This window comes from Amblyraja radiata, chromosome 41 (genome assembly GCF_010909765.2).
Source record: "Amblyraja radiata isolate CabotCenter1 chromosome 41, sAmbRad1.1.pri, whole genome shotgun sequence".
Taxonomy (NCBI): Eukaryota; Metazoa; Chordata; class Chondrichthyes; order Rajiformes; family Rajidae; genus Amblyraja; species Amblyraja radiata.
Genome location: NC_045996.1, coordinates 13,726,960 through 13,731,884, shown reverse-complemented (window position 1 = coordinate 13,731,884; position 4,925 = coordinate 13,726,960). Strand labels below are relative to the sequence as shown.

Here is a 4,925-nt window from a genome sequence, read left to right as displayed (position 1 = left end):
GGGGCAGACTGACGGAAGCGTGGCTGCCAATCTGCGCCTACGGCCCCTCCGACCACCACCAATCACTCACACACATTCACACACAGGCAAAGGTGGGTGAAGTGTCTTGCCCAAGGACACAACGACAGTATGCACTCCAAGCGGGATTCGAACCGGCTACCTTCCGGTTGCCAGGCGAACACTTAGCCCATTGTGCCATCTGTCGTCCTTGCTTTCCCCTTCCCAACTCTCCCACAAGCCTACTGTCTCCGCCTCTTCCTTTCTTTCCCCCCCCCCGACATCAGTCCGAAGAAGTGTCTCGATCAGAAATGTCGCCCATTCCTTCTCTCCATAGATGCTGCCTCACCCGCTGAGTTTCTCCAGCATTTTTGTCTACCTTCGATTTTTCCAGCATCTGCAGTTCCTTCTTAAACATCTCTCTATTGACTGACTCTTTTGTATTTATTTTGAAAGATTAACACCCAAAATGTTGGATACCAGGGTAAGCTAAAGGGCACACAGCCATTACATTTGGCATTATTTCGTGTCCTAACATTGAGAAGCATTGAAAGCCTTTTTTATACATAATTAAATTTGGCACAGTTAAATAATGCTGCATATACCGATTACATCCTAATCTGTCTTTACTGTGCTAAAAGCAATTAAAATCTAACTGAAAAATGTAGGTGGTCTACGCATCAGCCAGAGGAATGATACCTCAGCAGTTACCTGAGACAGCTGGGTGGCCGAGGTGAGAGAGAGAGCATGAAGCTTAATGCCACTGTCCCACTTAGGAGATTTTTTCTGTGACTAGAGGTGACTAGGCTGTTGCCACATGGTTGGCCGGGGTGTCGCCTGTAGGGACGTGACTAGTCTCCTTAGTCGCCCAAAGAATCGTAGCGTATTTCTGGTCACCGCTGAGTTTTGGATCTTCTGCAGCTCAGTGGAGACAGACAGTTTAGTACCTTAGATCAGCCATGATCATATTGAATGGCGGTGCAGGCTCGAAGGGCCGAATGGCCGAATGGCCTACTCCTGCACCTATTTTCTATGTTTCTATGTTTCTTAGAGAGCATGAGTAGGTTTAGTTTAGTTTAAGACACAGCATGAAAACAGGCCCTACAGACCACCGAATGCACTCCGACCAGCGATCCCCCCCCGGAAACATTAGCACTACCCTACACTAGGGACAATTTTACCTATATATACCAACCCAATTAAGACACAGCATGAAAACAGGCCCTACAGACCACCGAATGCACTCCGACCAGCGATCCCCCCCCGGAAACATTAGCACTACCCTACACTAGGGACAATTTTACCTATATATACCAACCCAATTAACCTACAAACCTGTACGTCTTTGGAGTGTGGGAGGAAACCGAAGATCCCGGAGAAAACCCACGCAGGTCACGGGGAGAACGTGCAAACTCTGTACAGACAGCACCCGTGGTCGTGATCGAACCCGGGTCTCCGGTGCTGTGAGGCAGCAACTCTACCGCTGCGCCACCCTGCGGCCTAATTGAAGTCGATCGATTAGAACGAGGGGCTGCACAATTTAATTAATGACTGTGAAAATTGCGTAAATAAAAGGTGTTGTCAGAGGCAGGCATATGATCCACCATAGGTAGACAAAAATGCTGGAGAAACTCAGCGGGTGAGGCAGCATCTATGGAGCGAAGGAAATAGGCAACGTTTCGGAACGAAACGTTGCCTATTTCCTTCGCTCCATAGATGCTGCTGCACCTGCTGAGTTTCTCCAGCATTTTTGTGTACCTTCGATTTTCCAGCATCTGCAGTCCCTTCTTAAAACACATGGATAGGGCAGGTTTGGAGGGATATGGACCAAACGCGGGCAGGTGGGACTAGTGTAGCTGGGTCACGACATGGGTGCCATATCATACAATTTTGGGCACCGTATCTGGGGAAGGATGTGCTGGCTCTGGAGAGGGTCCAGAGGAGGTTTACAAGAACGATCCCAGGAATGATTGGGTTAACATATGAGGAGCATTTGACGGCACTGGGCCTGTACTCGCTAGAGTTTAGCAGGATGAGGGGGAACCTCATTGAAACTTACCGAATAGTGAAAGGTTTGGATAGAGTGGCTGTGGAGGGGATGTTTCCACTAGTGGGAGAGTCTAGGACTAGAGGCCACAGCCTCAGAATTAACTGAGATTCATTTAGGAAGGAGATGAGAAGGGATTTCTTCAGTCAAAGGGTGGTGAATCTGTGGAATTCCGAAACGTTGCCTATTTCCTTCGCTCCATAGATGCTGCCTCACCCGCTGAGTTTCTCCAGCATTTTTGTCCACCTTCGATTTTCCAGCATCTGCAGTTCCTTCTCAAACTATGATCTGCCATGTTTATTTTATCCTGGGTTGAGTTCCACGGAAGATATACACAAGGCAGGTGGGAAAGGTGAAGGTCGAGCTGTTTGCAACTCCTCTTCAGATGCTTTGACAGACTGAGCACTCGCACACACCGGCACCTCTGGCCATGATCAAGTTGAGTTCCAAATAAATCTTTCCGAAGAAATAATTAACTTTGGAAAGCCCCTGGTGACTGCAGCTCCAAGGCGTTTTCAAGCTCCCTAATAGTCACAGAGAGTCATAGAGTGATACAGCGTGGAAACAGGCCCTTCGGCCCAACTTGCCCACACAGGCCAACATGCCCCATCTACACTAGTCCCACCTGATAGGCACAAAATGCTGGAGTAATGCCCCTGTCCCACTTAGGAAACCTCTGGAGACTTTAGGATAGAATCTTTATTTGCCACACGACCAGGGTCGGTGGTATTTGGGTTCGGTACATGATGGTACACTGCTTTAGTCACATTAACACTAATAATAACACAGATCACAGTAATAAAGTGCATCCATACCACATCACAAATCACAAATCTCACCAACAATACATAGTGCAAAAGAACAGACAAAGACCATAGACAAGACACTGTATACATCAAAAGTCCTTAGTATTGGCTGTTATTGGAGGGAATTGAGTGTTCTTATTGCTGAGGGGAAGAAACTGTTTTTAAAGCGGGTGGATTTTGTAGTAAGGGTCGAGACCCTTCAGTGCCCCACCCAAGGTTTCCGTGCGGTTCCCGGAGGTTTTTGTCAGTCTCCCTACCTGCTTCCACTACCTGCAACCTCCGGCAACCACCTGCAACCTCCGGGAACCGCACGGAAACCTTTAAGGGTCTGCTGAAGGGTCTCGACCCGAAATGCCACCTATTCCTTTTCTCCAGAGATGCTGCCTGACCCGCTGAGTTACTCCAGCATTTTGTGACAACCTTCCTTAAGACTGTGCTTCCAGCACTCTGTGAGGAAGAGTATTTTAAAGACTGACCATTGTGAGAAATAATATTCATCTTAAATGGCGATTCCTTCTTTTTTTAAACATGCTTCGAGTTCAGGATTTTCCCACAATAGGAAACACAGCATCCATCCGGTTAAGAATACAGAAAAAAATGTTGTATGTATTAAGCACAAGCGATGTCCCAGGATATGCGACATTCTGTTGTGGTCAACCATATCTTAAACATCGGGTCAAGATACATCCCGATAATAAATAGTCTGGCCCTGGGTGGAAACCTACAAGTTTATTCATATAAAAGCCCCAGTATACACGGATATTGCCAGCATTTATGAGGATGTTGCCAAGACTTGAGGGCCTTAGCTACATGGAGAAACTGGCCAGGCTAGGACTTCATTCCTTAGAGGGCAGGAAGCTTAGGGGTGATTTTATATAAGTGCTTAAAGTCACGAGGAGAATTGATGGGGCGAATGCAGAGTCTTTAACCTGGGGTGGGGAATCAAGGGGAGAGTTTTAAGCTGAGAGGGAAAATAGGAACCTGAGGGGCAACATTTCCACTCAGAGGGTGGTGGGTGTATGGAACGAGCTGCCAGAGGAGGTAGTTGAGGCCACTACCATAACGACATTTAAACAACACGTGGACAGGTACTATATGTGGGTAGGAAAGGTTCAGAGGACGGTGCTGGCTCGAAGGGCCGAATGGCCTCCTACACCTATTTTCTATGTTTCTATGTAGGAATATGGATTGATTATGGATAAATGGTTCTACCTTAGATAGGGCACTTTGGTCGGCATGGATGAATTGGGCTGTTCCCGCACCCTATGACTATATAGGTAACGACTGATGTCGTAAAACCTGGTTGCTGGACTCTATGATCCATGGAAGGTCATGATGATAAAAGCAAAGGGCCTTGTAGGCATATTGGGGACTTGGTTTGTGAATATCAGTCCCGCTACTATTCGCTACTAATCTAAACTAGTTGGGACCTGGAGCCGTGATCTCCTAACTCTGAGCAGAATGCGTCCACAACTTTATGAGGTGAACCAAACGTGAGCAGTGGTGCTGGGCAACTGGGCATCATCCATGGGCAACAGTGCCAGTCCATTTGTGATAGAGCATCTCTTTTCCAAATGCCACTTCATTCAGAACCCCCGCCATGCACCAGTTGATCGTGGCGTTCCAGGATAATTGTCTGTCTTCACATAGAACAGGGAATCACATGCAAAATCTTCACTGGTTGTTTTTTTAGTTTTGAGATAGAGAGAGGAAACAGGCCCACCTTTGGCCCACCGAGTCCGCACCGACCAGCGATCCTACACACACCAGGGACAATTTAACATTATACCAAGCCAATTAACCTACAAACTTGTACATCATTGGAGTGTGGGAGAAAAACCCACGCGGGTCATGGGGAGAACACGCAAACTCCACACAGATAGCAATGTGGTCAATATCGAACCAGGGTTACCGATGACGGAAGGCGGTAGTACGCCGCTGTGCCACCCAATAGACAATAGACAATAGGTGCAGGAGTAGGCCATTCGGCCCTTCGAGCCAGCACCGCCATTCAATGCAATCATGGCTGATCATCCCCAATCACTACCCCGTTCCTGCCTTCTCCCCATATCCCC

At 47.7% G+C, this 4,925-nt stretch overlaps 1 protein-coding gene across 1 annotated transcript in view; it reads right to left on the bottom strand.

The window, feature by feature from the left end:
- Positions 1-948: 948 nt before the first annotated feature.
- LOC116967882 (cytochrome P450 2C5-like) overlaps positions 949-4,925 on the bottom strand; it is a 39,763-nt gene continuing 35,786 nt past the window's right edge. The window contains exon 11 of the mRNA XM_033014524.1: positions 949-1,040. The gene's annotated coding sequence lies outside the window, so the exon portion shown is untranslated. The remainder of the gene's footprint in view (positions 1,041-4,925) is intronic.